The 17,965-nt window shown below is 42.5% G+C and overlaps 1 protein-coding gene across 1 annotated transcript in view; it reads right to left on the bottom strand.

The window, feature by feature from the left end:
- The window catches only part of LOC124607557 (pre-mRNA-splicing factor CWC22 homolog), a 130,353-nt gene that overhangs the window by 2,388 nt on the left and 110,000 nt on the right, over positions 1-17,965 (bottom strand). The window lies entirely within an intron of this gene.

The following is a 17,965-nucleotide window of genomic DNA, read 5'->3' as shown; positions in this document are numbered from 1 at the left end:
TTGTCAAGTATAACCTCTACCCATAATATTTCGCAGGAACTATCTACTTCAATTTCACTACAAGGCAAATTATTTCCGACAGCAATAAATACTCCACCACCAACTGTATTTAATCTACCGTTTCTGAACACTGTTAGATCATATGAAAAAATTTCAGCTGAACTTATATCCGGCTTTAGCCAGCTTTCTGTACCTATAACTATTTGAGTTTCAGTGCCATCTATTAAGGCTTGGAGCTCTGGTTCTTTCCCAACACACCTAGAACAATTTACAACTACAATACCAATCATTTCTACAACTATCTTACTGTGTTTTACCTGCCCCCTTGTAGACGGATGCCCTTTCTGTGGTTTCCTGAGACCCTCTAACCTAAAAAACCGCTCAGTCCCTTCCACACAACCCCCACTACCCATGTAGCCACTTCCTGTGTGTAGTTGACCCCGGACCTATTAAGCGGAACCCGGAAACCCACCACCCGATTGCACAAGTCAAGGAATCTACAGCCTACACGGTCACAGAACCATCTGAGCCTCCACTCGGCTCTGCACCAAAGGATCACAGTCTGTTCTGTCAACAATGCTGCAGGTGGTGAGCTCTGCCTTAATCTCGGAAGCAAGACTGGCAGTCTTTATCATTTTCGCTAGCTGCCCGACACCAGAGAGAATCTCCTTCGATCCAAAGCGACACACATCATTGGTACCGACATGGGCTACCACCTGCAGTTGGATGCACCCAGTACTCCTCATGGCATCTGGAAGCACCCTTTCCACATCCGGAATAACTCCCCCCTGTATGCACACAGAGTGCACACTGGCTTCCTTCTCGTCCTTGGGAGCCATGTTCCTAAGTGGCCCCATTATGTGCGTAATGTTGGAGCTCCCAACTACCAGCAAACCACCCTCTGTCAAGGCCCAGACCTTGTGGGCCAAGAAGCTTCCTCTGGAACAGGGTAGACGACTGCATCTGGCTCAGAAACTTCATCCACCACAGATAACGCCAGAAACCTGTTCATCAAACGAACCGGGGAGGCCCTACGATTGGCCCCATGGAAAGTCTTTCGCTGCCTGCCAGACTCTGGAATGGTCTCCCACTCGACCACGGGTGAGGGGTCAACCTCAGAGCAGGCAATACCTGTTCGTCAAACGAACCGGGGAGGCCCTACGATTGGCCCCATGGAAGGCTTTCGCTGCCTGCCAGACTCTGGAATGGTCTCCCACTCGACCACGGGTGAGGGTCAACCTCAGAGCAGACAATACCTGGGGCGGCCACAGCAGTGGATCAATCGGGGGACATGTGGGTTGCACCTGACGTCCCTCGCATCCCCATGTCCGACCCCCCACAGTGTGCCCCTTGGCAGCAGCCTCAAGCTGTGTGACGGAAACCAACACTGCCTGGAGCCGTGAGCGAAGAGTCACCAACTCAGCTCGCATCTGTAGACAGCAATCACAGTGCCTATCCATTTCTGAACTTGCTCCTGTTTGAAACTCGTAAAGATATGTAATAAACAGTGTACTCGTCTTATTAGCAGCAGGAACTCGCTGTGCTCTCCCACTGATGGTAAGCTGTTCTATGCAAAACATACGAAAGCCTGTACGATACGAAGGTCGATACAACGGTCGATAGCAACGGTGGTACTGTACACTAAGCTGTTTTTAAAATGAAAGGTTGCTCCTAGTAAGCATTCGGAGAAGGAAGCTGGAGATTGAAACTTCATGAGAACATCTTGCTGCAGTGAAAAACACCATTGTTTTAATGACTGTTACCCCAATATCCATACTATATCCATGGCACTCTCTCCCCTATTTTGCAATAATACAAAACGAGCTGCCCTTCTTTGAACTTTTTCGATGTCCTCCGTCAGTCTTTATCAGATGCGGATCCTGTATGGTGCAGCAATACTCCACAAAAGGACAGGCAATCGTAGTGTATACAGCCTCTTTAGTAAACCTGTTGCATTTTCTAATTGCTTTGCCAATAATTTACAGTTTTAGGTTTGCTTTCCTCACAACATTATCTATGTAATCATTCCAATATAAATTATTCATAACTGTAATACCTCAGTATTTAGTTGAATTCACAGCCTTTAGATTTGTGTGATTTATCATGAATTGAAATTCCATGGACTACTTTTCGTCTCATACAGATATCTTGTCTAAATCGTTTTGTAAATTGGCTTTTACCATCTGGTGACTTTATAAGAATGCAAATGGCAGCATCATCTGCGAACAGTCTAAGAGGGCTGCTCAGATTGTCTATTAAATACACTGAGCAGCCCAAGAATCTGTTACACCTGCCTAACATCATGTGGAGCCCTCATGAGCACGCAGAAGTGATGCAACATGATGTGGCGTAGACTCGACTAATATCTGAAGTAGTGCTGGAGGGAACTGTCACCATGAATCCTGTAGGCCTGTCCATAAATCCGTAGAGTGCAAGGGGGAGGAAATCTCTACTGAACAGCACGTTGCAAGACATCCCAGATATGCTCAATAATGTACATGTCTGGGGAGTTTGGTGGCCGGTGGAAGTGTTTTAACTCAGAAGAGTGTTCCTGGAGCCACTCTGTAGCAATTCTGGATGTGTGGGGTGTTGGTCGGAATGCACAATGGACATGAATGGATGAAGGTGACCAGACAGGATGCTTACATACGTGTCACCTGTCAGAGTCATATCAGAGGTCCCGTATAACTCCAACTGCACATGCCCCACACCATTACAAAGCCTCTACCAGCTTGAACATTCCCCTGCTGACTTGCAGGGTCCATGGATTCATGAGGTTGTATCCATAACCGCACGTCAATCCACTCGATACAATTTGAAATGAGACTCGTCTGACCAGGCAACTTGTTTTCAGTCATTAACAGTCAAACATCGGTGTTGACGGGCCAATCAAGGTGTAAAGCATTAGGTCATGCAGTCATCAAGGGTACACGAGTGGGCCTTCAGCTCTGTTGGCCGTATCGATGATATTTTGTTGAACGGTTCTCATGCTGACGCTTATTGATGGCCCAGCATTGAAATCTGCAGCAGTTTGCAGAAGGATTGCGCTTCTGTCATGTTGAATGATTCTCTTCAGTCATCGTTGGTCCCGTTTTTGCTGGATCTTTTTCTAGCCACAACGATGTTTAAGATTTGATGTTTTACTGGATTCCTGATACTCAAGGTACACTCATGAAATGGTCGCACGGGAAAATTCCCAATTCATCGCTACCTTGGAGATGCTGTGTCCATCACTCATGCACCGACTATAACACATTCAAACTCACTTAAACCTTGATAACTTGCCACTGAAGCAGCAGTAACTGATGTAACAACTGTGGCGGACATTTATTGTTTTATGTAGGCATTGCTGACTGCAGCACCTTATTCTGCCTGTTTACATATCTCTATATTTGAATATGCATGCCAATACCAGTTTCTTTGGTGCTTCAGTGTACTTTACGAAGATCAGAAACAGCAGAGGGCCAACAACAATTCCTTGGGCAATGCCAGATAGTACTTCTGTTTTACCCTACAACTTTGTGTCAATTACTTTTAATTGTGACATATCTATTTATTCAAATTTGTAAAATGAAATAGAATTATTTTTTGTTGGTAAAAAGATATGAGCCCAATCCAAAAGTTAGTTTGTTATGACAAATATACAATAAGCAATACTATTTTATGTAAATGGTGAATGTTTAAGACAGATAAGATTTTTCTTGGGCTAATTTCACTCACAATCTGACAGAAGTCTACTATGCAAACCAGTCCTCATACTAATACTGAAATAATTTATTTGCTCTTTGGGATGAACACCACTTTCAAGAAGTTGAATACATACACTAAAATCCTCTCCGGCAACTTACAACTGAATCAGCAGAATTTGTACCACTTTGAATTTAACACTGTAGACTTTGAATTAAGACTGTAGTCAACCTTCAAAATTAACAGTGCTGTTGATCAATAGCAGCTTTAGGGCCATAGTTGAAGCACATGTTTCATTTGTTATGCTGCTTTTGAAAAGTTAGCATTAATTTCTCCCATAGAAATGTATTCTGTGGAGTTTTTGTTCAGTTTTAGTTCCGACTACAACTGCTCCAAGTGAATTGCAGTTTAAGTGTGGTGATGTTCTTAAAAAGCCAAGACACATGGTATACATTTCCGTGGTTGGAAGCATGATGAAATTTGCTACCTGCTCACTCTTCCCTTCCTCAAATTCATCCAACCAGTTGGGCAAACTGGTGCCACCGTTCCCCGTCTCACCCTTCCAAGTTCTTTCAATTAAATCTGAGTGCAACCTAAATTGTAAATACTTTATCTGCAAATGTAAGATGACCTCTCAATTAAACTATTACACAACTTACAATGGGTTGGTTGGGTTGTTTGGGAGAAGAGACCAAACGGCGAGGTCATCTGTCTCATCGGATTATGGGAGGATGGGGAAGGAAGTAGGCCATGTCCTTTCAAAGGAACCATCCCAGCATGTGCCTGGAGCAATTTAGGGAAACCGCGGAAAACCTAAATCAGGATGGCCGGATGTGGGATTGAATCATCGTCCTCCCGAATGCGATACAATGGGTTGACCTCAGGAACAATGGTTTAACTTGTGAATTTAAGATGAACTTCATATGACTAATTCGAGAAAATACCTCATATTATAGTAAGATAAATATGATAATTAATGACCACAAAAGTAAAATTAGAGAAATACATATTTATATTGAAACAAAACAGTATTCTTACATGCACATCACGTAGTCTCTGTCACACACCATGGATAAGAGATGCAGACACAGATGCAGAAGCAAATTTAGCATATTTCCACTACTTTGTATCAAATTATGATACATGTTCAAACAGACTGTTTCAAAATATCATGCAACAACCTTTAATGTGCTTAGGTGTCAATGTCAGATGGACCTACACACAAATCTTGAAACAGACTGCTTTTGAGTGAGTTTTGGGATTTTAAGATTATTGGTGTCCTTACTAAATGTAGTATTATGAAAAGGATACATTGCTACTTACTACAGGGTGTCCAGAAAAGGGCTCCCTGATTTCAAAATTAAATATCTCGAAAACAAAGATCGATAGAGGAATGCGGTAAACGGTATGTTTATTGTGAAAGCTGTAAGAAGTTTATACAGCAGTTTGAAATAATAGTTACAAAAGCTGCTAACAGATTTGCTGTACGCTGTACAGCTCATATCAGCATACATAAGTGAAATAATCGTATGAAAACAATCTTTGCAAACAATCACATCACAATGATTTCAAAATGTTCACCATTGGCAGTACAGAGGTGGCGCAAACAAAGAATGAAATTCGCCATCACATTTCATAGTGTCTCAACCGAAATGGATTCACATGCCACAGAGATCGCCGATTCAAGCTCATCCAGCATGGCGGGATGCTTCGGGTACACCATGACTTTCACTGTGCCCCACAAAAAAAAGTCACAGGGAGTCAAATGCGGCGAATACGGAGGCCAATCAACGCCTGCAGCAGTACATTTGGGATATTCCAATGCGATGACTCGATTCCCGAAATATTCCTCATGAAAGCGAAACATTTGTTCGGTCCGATGTGGTCGGGCTCCATCTTGCATAAACCATTCAGTACCTGGTCGATCCTCTAAAGCTTGCTGTGTGGCGACAAATTGTTCGTAACATGCACCAGTGACCGTTTCTCGAATCAAAAAAGGGCCAATAATGCCTCTGCTGCATACTGCAGGCCACACAGTAACTTTAGGAGAATACAGGGGTTTCACTTCAAACCAATATGGCTTTTCGGAACCCCAAAATTGCCAGTTCTGCTTATTCACGTATCCATTAAGGTGGAAGTGTGCTTCAACTGTAAACCAGATACAGCCAACATCAAATCCTTCACTATCAATCATTGCGAGCATCTGATTAGCAAAGGCAAACCTTTGTTGCACAGCTTGTACGGGTATGGCCTGGTGCATTTGAATTTTGAATGGAAACGTGTAGGTTCTTTCTCAGCATTTTCTGCGTGCTGGAACGCTTCAAACCAGTCTCAGATGCAATTCTACGGATGGATGACATTGGATTTTGCTGAATAATTCCAGAAACTGTGGCGATATTTTCAGGCGTAACTGCAGTTTGCTTGCGGCCAACATGCCCCACTAGATCATCAGTTACGCTGCCTGTTCGTTGAAATTTTGCGAAGAGTGTACGAATGGTTTTCGCATCGGGTCCTTTTGGAACATTAAATTGTGCTTGGAAACTTCGCCTTGTTGCCGTAGGACTCTCTTCTAACCAGTGGTACTCTAGCACCAGAAAAACGCGTTGTTCAATGGAGTACATGGCTTTAATCTCTTCCTTCGGTACACTAACCTCCTTTCACGTTTCAATAGTGGAACTGATCGCTCTGGGCTTCGGATCACTATTTATACTAGGCATTATGTATGGCGATTACAGCGCCATCTGTTAGCAGCTTTTGTAACTATTATTTCAAACTGCTGTATAAACTTCTTACAGCTTTCATAATAAACATACCATTTACTGCATTCCTCTATCGATCTTTGTTTTCGAGATATTTAATTTTGAAATCAGAGAGTCCTTTTCTGGACACCACAAGATGACATGTTGAGTTGCAAACAGGCCCAATGAACAGACTGTTACACACAAGCTTTCAGCCAAAGCCTTCTTCAAAAAAGAAAAAAATGCACACAAATTGACATACGCAAGAACACCTCTCATACACTTGACCACTATCTCTGGCGACTCTGGCCAGACTGCAACAAAAACACATCAGAGTGGAATAACAGTCCAGAGCCAGGGCACAGAAAGGCGAGTGATAGCAGTTTACAGGTGGGAGAAGAGGAATCAGAACTGCCTGGCAGAGCATGCAAGGACTAGAGGTGGCAGGACAGAGCTGCCAGGCACAGTGTTGGGAGGTTATGGGGGACGGAGGGGTCAAAACAGAGAGTGGAAAGGAGAGGAGCAGAGGAGGAGGAATACCAGTGGGTGCATTGTCAAAGAGCAGTGCACAATGATGGTAGAGAAAGTGAATTTCGAGGAGGTGACAGGACATATAGAGGAGGAACAGTTGGGTGAAGGGTGTGGATACAGTAGTTACTATAGGTTGAGGCCACGATGATTTTGGGACCAGAGAAGTTTTAAGGATAACTCCCATCTGCAGAGTTCAGAAAAGCTGGTGGTAGAGGAGAGGATGCTGATGGCCCCTGTTGTGAATCAATCACTGAAATCAAGCACATTATGTACAGCTGCATGTTGTGCTACAGGGCGGTCCACTTTGTCTTGGCCACACAGTTTAGCAGTGGCCATTCATCGTGGTAGACGGCTGGTTGGTAGTCACACCAATATAAATAGCGGAGCAGTGTTTGCAGTAGAGCTGTTTTATAATATGGCTGCTCTCACAGGTGGCTTGACCTCTGATGAGGCAGGATAAGCTCATGACAGGACTGGATAGGAAGTGCTGGGTGAATGGATTGGACAGGTCTTGCACTTGGACCTTCCACTGGATATGATTCCTCTGACAAGGTGTGGGAGTGAAATAAGGATGGACTAGGGTGTTGTGGAGATTGGGTGGGTGACGGAACACCAATTTAGGAGGGGTGGGAAGGGTCTTGGGTAGGAGGTCCCTCATTTTAGGGCATGATGATAGATAATTGAGGCCCTGATGAAGGATGTGGTTCAGCTGTTCCAGTCCAGGGTGGTATTGGGTGGTGAAGGGTGCGCTCCTTTGTGGCTGGTTCTTGGAGGCAGTGGGAGGACTGGGGGTGTGCAGCGATATGGCATTGGAAATCTGTTTGTGGACTAGGTAACACAGCCTCTCAATGCTGTGGCTGGCAGCCCTGTCCTGCCATCTCTAATCCCTGCATGCTTCACCATGCAGAGCCAATTCCTCTTACCCCATCCGTAACCTGATATCCCTCCTCCTTCCCTGCCCCATTCTGGATTGTTGCTACTGTTTGACCCATTTCTGTTGCAGTCCGGCCAAAGTCGCCAGAAATAGCATCATACATTTGTGTGTGGTGTGCTTGCTTGTATCAATGTGTGTGCTTTTTTTAATTATTATTATGTAGAAGGTTCGTATGTGACAGTCTTTCTGTCGCACCTGTCTGAAACTCGTCATGTCATCTATATGGTGAGTATCAATCTATCCTTTTCATAATATTGATATTCCAACCTGGACTTCCCATGGTGAAATGTAGTCTGAGTTGAAAATGTCAAAACACATAAAATTTCAAAAAGCGTAAACTCAGTTAAAATCACTCTCTCCCTTGCTGACCCACAATCATATTCAAATTAATGTACGTTACTGCACAATCTAGTAAAGCTGATTTGTGGTCAAACACAGAAATCTGTGTCAGACCTATCAGTTACAAAACAAATAAAATTTGAAAAAACATCTGGATGAGTCGGCTGCATATTAAGAAACACACAATAATTTACGGAGAAAATCAGACACATCATAAAATCTTAAAGGTCGTAACATATTAATCTGTCATCTTCTCAAATAGATGATGGATCCGCAGATAAACATTATATATTAGAGGGAAAAATGTCAAGGTCAAGCTGCAGCTTATTATCCCTCACTCCCCATCACGCTTCGCCCCAGATAGTTGGTACATTGTAACATTAATTTCCCCGCATTTCTATGTACCTTAGTACTCATGCTGTGACACCACCTACCCCATCATTTACAAGTAGAGAAATTCCTCTCCGGTGTTCTGGACAATTTTATCTGGCGGGTAAACCCATTTTACAGGCTGAAGGGTACTGGAGAAAGTCTGAAGAGATGAAAAAATTCTAAACATTAATATATCTAATGTGCCCCAATGTCCTTCACATTCGGTACAGTTCTGTATCAAGTATAATAAATTCATACGGTAGATGGATCTCGTCGACATGTTCAGTGAACACCAGATGGCAACAAAGAGACTCCACTCATTAAATCCATTTAATTTCATCACATTTCATGGCACAGTGTTAGTACTGGGTTTGGATTGAAATTTGTCTCACAGAGCCACTAAGTGTTGCTTTGTGTGGATCTCAAATGCCTTCATTGCATGCATATGACTCATAAAGTCAGTCCAATGACAAGTCCAGGAAAGTTTAGTATGCCAGGTATTCTCATATGGCTGGGAACCTATAAACCTGAAGTGCCATGAGAAGTTCCTGTCAGATGGTAAGAGACAGCTTCCCACCTTCAGCACAGAAGCTGTGGATGGGGCTGGTGTTGTACGCATAGTAGTTATGTCTCATCCCCTCATGGTGAATAGAGTTAAAGTGAAGCTCCCAGAAGACATGGTCAGAAGTCAATGTCACTTCATACATATACACACGTCAGCATGTATATAAATGATTAGATTAGCAAATTCTCTGTAACAAGTAGAACTGTCATCAGAGCGCATTAGTGTTATTCATGTTTAGTGTTGTTAGCAGGCTTGGAAGCATTTTTGAAGAGGCAAAATTGGGCCACTGCCATATCCGAATGTTCTATAAATCTGGATATTGCACAGTTCAACTGCCTGGCCACATGGTGATCCATAATGATGTGCCTTTCAAACTCTGTAAGGTGCTGATAATGCTGTCTCATATGAGTATGTGACATATCTGCTTCCTTCACAGAGGCCTGGTAGCAACTGTTTGAGGATCTGTAACCAAATAACCTCTCTACCTCCCTTCCCCCATTTTGGCAATGTCCCTAGAAACATTAGTGGCGGGGACTACAACAGTACAATTAATAAGTTTAAAATGTGGGTTCCTGAAAAATAAAAGAACAGAGGTCACCCTGTGCCAGACTTTCAGCTGTCCCGTTGGTATCCTAACACAATTTTTGTTTCACTACTGTAATGGAACCATTTTGTTGGTGATGTTTCTGTTTACCTTTTGCCTTTTCTCTTAATTGAAATGAGGAGTTTTTGGTAGTTAGCAAAGGAGTCAGGGGACATTTTGAGTCTCTCAAACAGACTTTAACACCCATATTTTTGGTCACCACTTCCTCAAATATTTCCGTGGGCATGAATAGCCATGGATGATCAGATGTTTTTCATCTCTTTTACCTAAGATTTTTGTTTGTGACTCCATGTTTTCCTTTAACTGTCATGGTTGAGTCATATATTCTGATAAGAAGGTGGGCTGTTCACCGCTGTTACCTACAAACTTATTTGTCTACCTATGTGAATGAGTGGCTAAGTGGGTAAATGTCATATTAAAAACCTGAATTCCTGTGTTTGATCCTCACTGAGTTCTGTCATTTTTTTTACTGTTGCTTATCACTTCTTTAATTTGTGGCAGTTATTTACTAATGTAAAAAAATTTAAGTTGCACTGTAGTTCAGAGTTCACAACTAAGTGTAATACAGCCATGTTAACAATTTGTAACAGGAGATACGTTCTTCAGTGTAAGGACACCTAATCATGTAATCATGCTCCTCTTTATCTGCAGTTTGCTCGACAACATCACACTTCTGTTGTACACCATTCATCCCACTCTCATTGGAGCCTTTTTCCAGCATTTAATAGTAACATTTATAAAACATCAATAAAATGCAATGCGAGAACTTCTTGTCTCCAGAGATAGTGTATTCCAGAAAAAATTCACAAATTGAAGAAATTCTGGGAACAGTGGGTCACAAGTAGGAAGAACAATTTTGAAGGGGGGCGGCAGCACTTCTGGAAATCGCGTGCGCGCGCACGCGCGCGCGCACACACACACACACACACACACACACACACTGTTTATAGCACAAATTCACTTCACTTTTTTTTAACACATCTCCAACATTCAGAATATTTCTCCCACAGTTACACTAGTTACATTCAAAAAGCAACCATGCAGCATGTGAGAGAGAAAACAAACTGTACTAGTATCTTCAATCATATCCTACTTGTGAGAGATGGTACAAGGTGTGAGTGAGTGTGTGTGTGTGTGTGTGTGTGTGTGTGTGTGTGTTTGGGTTAGGGGTGTTCAACATCAAGGTTATCAGTGCTCATATGCAGATCAATAGAAACGAAAGTGACTAAAATGTAGAAAATGCAATACAACTAAATGGCAAACTGAGATAGGACTGCACTCACTCTCTCCCAATCTCACCTATGATCCACAGAATCACATAAGCTCACGACATGGAAAACAATGCCACAAATTCTGAGATGTGTGAAAACTGTCAACTAAAATACAATTAAGGCTACAGAAAAACTAAAAGAGATTCAGAGCAATATGTGGCCCACTGATTACTTACCAAAAACATATATGAGCTAGCCACCCGGATGACACATTAAAAACAGCACCCTAAAATTTCGAGCTGCTGCCCTTTGGTCCAAAAATAAAACAGTCTAGTAAACTGTGGCAACCTGCAATCTGTAAGCCACAAACACAACACATTGGAGGGCCCTCTCACCAGATCAAAAAGCCCTATGTCATAGAGCTGTGGCCTATGTGAAGATGAGTAAGGTGGTTCTCATCAACCCTGCATGGCCAGAAGGAGGTACACCATGGCCTCATTGTAGAGTTAATGGGACACAGCTTATCAACAGTCACTTCCAGTCTTCCCATAGTCACATGACTCTCTATCTCAAAAGTGAGGTAAGAGTAAGCAAGGGGACAGCACAATGAACTAATTGAGAATGTGAAATGACTCCTTGACTGCTATATTCACTATATCTGCTGGGTACAGTCATTGTAGTGAGTGACTCATGGAATCAAAACAGACAAGGAATTCAGTACTCTAATTGGGGAGCAAAATAACTGATGATGGTCGAAGTAGAGAGGGTATAAAATGTAGACTGGCAATGGCAAGGAAAGCGTTTCTGAAGAAGAAAAATTTGTTAACATCGACTACAGATTTAAATGTCAGGAAGTCGTTTCTGAAAGTATCTGTATGGAGCGCAGCCATGTATGGAAGTGAAATGTGGATGATAAATAGCTTAGACAAGAGGAGAATAGAAGCTTTCGAAATGTGGTGCTACAGAAGAATCCTGAAGATAGATCAGATAACTAATGAGGAGGTATTGAATAGAATTGGGGAGAAGAGGAGCTTGTGGCACAACTTGACTAGAAGAAGAGATCGGTTGGTAGGACATGTTCTGAGACATCGAGGGATCACCAATTTAGTATTGGAGGGCCATGTGGAGGGTAAAAATCGTAGAGGGAGACCAAGAGATGAATACACTAAGCAGATTCAGAAGGATGTAGGCTGCAGTAGGTACTGGGAGATGAAGAAGCTTGCACAGGATGGAGTAGCATGGAGAGCTGCATCAAACCAGTCTCAGGACTGAAGACCACAACAACAACAACCACATCTCATCTGCTCCAGTGCCTGCAGAATTGCGTATAATTCTGTGTTGAAAACATTAAAGCTTTGAGGCAGTCAGATCTTGAGAATACAATTGGGGAAAACAAGAAAGCAACCAATGGAGCCCCCTGTTTCGACCCATCCATAAATAAGCTACAGAGCTGTGGTATTCGGTTAAAATGTCATAAAACATATGCAGGAGTGCAATCTCTCCTGTACTGCACTAAATCTAAAATCACTCTGGGCCTCTGTGGTGTTGGTGTTGTGATTGCTCCACAAAAAACGACTCCAGAACATGCTGCATGTAGATCCCAAACAGCTTTGTTGCTTCTGGAGGATTGGAGAAAAGGCTTTCCTGAGATGGATGAGCAACAGTATGGTGTGCAGGTGAATTGGAGCAGTGAGGAACTTACAAACCTGATGCACCATGAGGAGCTGCCGCCAGCTGGGGAGTGATGGTTCCCCAGGCTCAGTAAACAGACTGGGTGGGGCTGGTCCTGTAAGCACCGGTGGGCAACCTAATTCCCTCATGGTAGATAAAAGGGCCTTGCTGATCTATATAGTGTGCACCCATAGTCTAGCCGCTACCACATGAAAGGCCGATAAAACTTCCCTGTCTGCTCCTCATGACCTAAGACTAGACACTTTAAGACATTCAGGGCCTTCTGAGATCTGGCTTTCATGTCTCTCACTGTTTGGAGACACCCCTGTTTCAGCACTGCTGTTACTGGGAAACAACTGTGTTTACCAGAAGTCCTCCTGATGGCCTCCCGTATTTTTGTAGAACATGTGGAATGGTTGATAAAGTCCAGGAATGCTTGCTATGACCTTTTCTTCCTCTTGTTAATTACGCATCGTACCTTGGCTTTTGTGACTCAAAAGGCTGTGAGGTTGTCTGCTGTTGGGAGATATTTAAACTGTCAGAGAGCCGCATGCTTGTCTCATCTTGTTGAACAGCACTCATCGGTCTACCCAAGTGAGCTGAGGACTTTGGATAGATAAGTCAGCAGCATGATGGATCACTTGTGTGATGTGGTCCACCCTTTTCTGGACACTCTCATAATATTCAAACACAGCCAGGTGACTGAGTAGGATCCAGTTAGCCCGTCTGACCATCCAAAGGTCATCAGTTGCTTCCCACTGAGTTGAGTCTGTAGGATCTGGAGAGCAGAAAGAGAAGTTGATGGCTGTGGACGACGCATTAACAGCTGAGAAATGAGTGGTACCACCTGTGTAACTGACTGCACAGTTCCTGATATATTACAAAGTTCTCTAAGACTTGACTGCTAGGGCAAGTACAGTTCAAGCCCCAATATACATTATGGGCATTGAAATAACCCAGTAGAAGAAATGATTAGGGGAGCTGTTCTTTAAGATCTACGAGAGCCTCACTGTCTATCACAACCTGCAGAGGTAAGTACAATGAGCAGATAATGATGATCTGACCCACATGAACTGCAATGGCTATGGCTTGTAGGTCAGTAACCAAGGAAAGAGCAGAGGAGTGGTGCATGTCATTGACAAACACAGCAACCCCTCCCTTGGCCTGTTCCCCAGTCAGGTCATCCTTTCGATGGAAGCTACAGCCTCATAGTACAGGGGCATCAGACACTTTAAAATGTGTTTCCTTCAAACACACACCCAAGGGACATTCCTGTGCTAGAGGTTCAGTCCTCCATACGTGTCCTGAACACACTTATGTTACACTGCAGTATGGGAGCCATTTATCATGGGGGATGCACTTTCACCCTGTCTTTCCATCAAGGAGGGGGCCCGTAATGGGTCGAGGCTTGGTGTTCGGAAGAGACGAGCTGCTGATTCTTTGTCTTTGATTTTTTGCCCTGGGAAGGCTTTGGAGCCACAACCATGGCTATGGTTAATGGCAGCACTGGACAGCAGACCAGACTGAGCTGTCAAAGAGGCAGGAAACCACAGAACAGCAGCAACCACAGATTATTCTGATGTTCTGAGAGGAGGTATAGGCATGGGTATTAGTGCTGACAGTAGAAATCTCCATTTGTGTAGCAGCATCAATTTCTGGACTGGCTGTTTTATAACAGAAGCAAACGAGGCAGTGAATGTGAGTGGCTGCATGGCCTTGCAGATCTTCCTGGCTTCACTATATGGGATGTACTTTGTCGTTTTTATCCCTTGGATCTTCCTTTCTTTAAGGAAGATACTGCACCCCTATGCCATATCCTCAGAGCAGCAGTTGACACACACTGGAGGAGTGTCACAAGCTTTTCTTCCATTACAACCAAGAGAATTGTGACCAAAGTGCTGGTATTTAAACAGTGCTTTGCATAGGGAAACCCGCACACCTAGGTGAAGGACGCCGCAGTCAACAAGCTCTGAAGTTTCATGCTGTTACATGTAAGTATAAATGAGTCTGATTTGATCCAACCACCATCCACCTTTTTCATGAGGTCTCTACTATCTTCGCAATCCCATCGGTCAACAAAAAGGGAAACAAGTTTAATCTTTTCGACTATCAACAATAAACTAAACATTAAAAACAGCTGAAAATGCAAACATACATCAGGAACATGGCTACCACCACAATTAAAAAATAGAATAAAGAAAATATTTGCAAATCAATTTATAAAGCCCATGAAATTAAAAAAAATCCTATTACTTTTTTATCATGCCACATAATATATCTGTCCGCAGCTTGTGGTCTTGCGGTCGTGTTCCCAGTGGGGTCAGGGAATTTCACCTGCCTCGAGATGACTGGGTGTTCGTGTTGTCCTCATCATTTCATCTTCATAAGGAAAGTGGCGAGGTCAGACTGAGCAAAGGTTGCGAGTTTGTACAGGCGCTGATAACCACACTGTTGAGCGCCCCTCAAATCAAACATCATCATAATCATCATATATACCTCAACATATGCCAACGATCTACTGTACAATCTGAAGAAATATCACAACTATCAAATGATGGGGACAGTGAACAGCGGACATGTACATAAGAAAAAAGAGCAGACAATGCGTAGTATTCCCACAAGTCCGTCGAAACAGCAAACACTCTCACTCTCACTCTCACTCTCACTCTCACTCTCACTCTCACTCTCACTCTCACTCTCCCTCTCTCTCTCTCTCTCTCTCTCTCTCTCTCTCTCACACACACACACACACACACACACACACACACACACACACACACAGAGAGAGAGAGAGAGAGAGAGAGAGAGAGAGAGAGAGGGAGGGGGGGGGGGGGGGGGTCTATTTTTCCCTAATGTTTCTTCCACCTGGCAATCTTTCTTACAATAATCCTCTTACATATGTATAAGACCAACCTTTTCATAAGACACAATGGCCTTCATCTGGATTCATCCATTAATATTTTTGTGTATAGGTGTGGAAAGTACGGATGGAATGAAGATAATTTTGAGTCATTGAAAGACACCCATACAAGACTGAAAACTTATGAAAATCAGTTCTATGATAGAGCAGCAGAAATAGTTTAGTATTCCAATGTTTCTCGACTAGCAGGGAACCCATATATCTGACGTGCCATGATAAGCTTCTGTCAGATGGTAAGAGCCCACCCAGAAACTGTGAATGGGGCTTGTGCTGTGAGCAGTAGTAGTTATCTCTAATCTCCTCACTGTAAAAAGTGTTGACAATCTCAAAATACCAATGCCTGATTTAAAAAAAAAAAAGAGAAGCACCCAGAGGACATGGTCAGATGACAACATGAGAGCATGCATACCTGTCATCATGGAATGACCATGTCTGACTTCTGCAAGGTAGCACCATTTCATTGTGCTCCAAGCACATCATAACCCCCTCACTAGTTGAGCGTTACCTGACTGTAGCTAGAACATAGCCCCCTCACATCTGGGCCTGCCATCGGAGAACAAATAATGGACTCCCTGCAACATTCTGTGTCATCCTCCATTGCTGGTCAGAGACTAGCAGCAGCCGGACTAGGGCCTAGGCTGGCATCCATTAATTGTTGTGTACAGATGTGACTCACACAACTAGAAAAATCCATGATGAACAGACTATGGAAAGTCCTGATGGACTGTAAACAATGAGGAGTGAAGGTAACAACTCATCAAATAGTTCGAGTCATTGAAAGGCGCGCGCACGCACGCACGCACACACACACACACACACACACACCCACACCCACACCCACACCCACACACACACACACACACACACACACACACACACACCACCTCCGGCCTCACCGCACACATAAACATGTGTATCAACAATTTAACACCTCTCTGTTAATTGCTTAGTTGTTACCTTTATTCCAAAATTATTTAAAATCTAAGATGAATTACATAGCTCTTCTTTGAACCTCCATGTTATGTGTTATTAATTCAGTTGGATGTGGTTTCTAACCTTAAAATCATACAAAAGAATGGGTAAGATGAGAGATACGAAAACGTCAACTTTGCACGAGAGTTACATAACCGTTCCAATGCAGCAACCTATATACTTTAGAAATAATTATTGTTTTAGTCTATAGTTGCAATTCCTTTTTGATTTATTTTGTCTACTGCCTACCAGTTTCAGTACACAGTACCATTCTCAGGCCATCCCCTGGCACATAGTTGTAATGCTCACTTCCCAAGCAACTGTGCAAAGAAAATGTGGCTATAGGCTAAAGCATAACTCTGGAGCCTGCAATTTGATGAATGTTCACAAATGAGTCATACTAAATTTACATAGCCTTTAAAGTGCTATAGTTACTTCCTTGGCTTTTTGTAATATATTCCAGGAAAACAGGTTTAAAGTCTTTTATGGGTGAGAGGAGAGTTTGGTTTCTTTTTTTAACTTTATCTAACATTATGAATTATTCAGCAATAAAATTATTCTTTATTCTTGATTAAAATGTTTTATTTCATAATAAAAGTAATCAAGCATCACACTACATCTTTCTTCATAGTATTTATATTTGGCCCTTATTCAACCAAGAAACGAACACTGAGGGAAAAAATCTAAGAAGAAGCAAATAATGATACTACACATCCAAAGTTCTCCTTTCCTTGCACAAAGCTAATGGCTGCACACACAATGTGAACTTAGCTAGCTTTACTGAGTGACAGCAAAGGAGGATTCCTCCATTTGGAGGACACTCAAAGCCATTAAAGCATACTCATACATGTATGTGTGCACAAAACGTCTCATCATCAGCACTTTATAGAACATACACGTGTATATTCACAAAATTGGCTCAAGTGTCCTGGTGAAATTCAGGGTTTGACAACCTACCTTTTTTGTTACCATTTTCACACGCTTACAACTGCCTTTAGGTGCTTACTATCTTTTTGTTGGGTGTTATTTTTAAGTATCATTACAATTACAATTTAAATTACTACAGATGTGAAAATGTAGGTATTTCACTGCAGAGCTGACATTTACCACAGATTGTGCAATGAAAATAATTAAAATATATTTGGCTGTTCTTGTGTATCATTGCACTTGCTTGAACTGAGTCAGCCCCTAATCTTTATGTGAAGTAGTAAATTATCTAGCATTTTGCAATAATTTTCTATGATTATCATCTCTCTGAATGTAACGATGTTATCTCTCAATAACATCATAAATACCATGAGTATTTAGGGCCTAACAGAGAACTTACAGAATTCAAAAATTTTTGTAACCTTGATGTAGGGCAGTCATTATATATGAGTTTATGTATGAAAAACACAATACATATTTATAAAGGACCTAGT

The sequence above is a fragment of the Schistocerca americana genome, chromosome 1 (genome assembly GCF_021461395.2).
Source record: "Schistocerca americana isolate TAMUIC-IGC-003095 chromosome 1, iqSchAmer2.1, whole genome shotgun sequence".
NCBI classification, from domain to species: Eukaryota; Metazoa; Arthropoda; class Insecta; order Orthoptera; family Acrididae; genus Schistocerca; species Schistocerca americana.
This window is presented reverse-complemented; position numbering and strand designations above follow the sequence as displayed.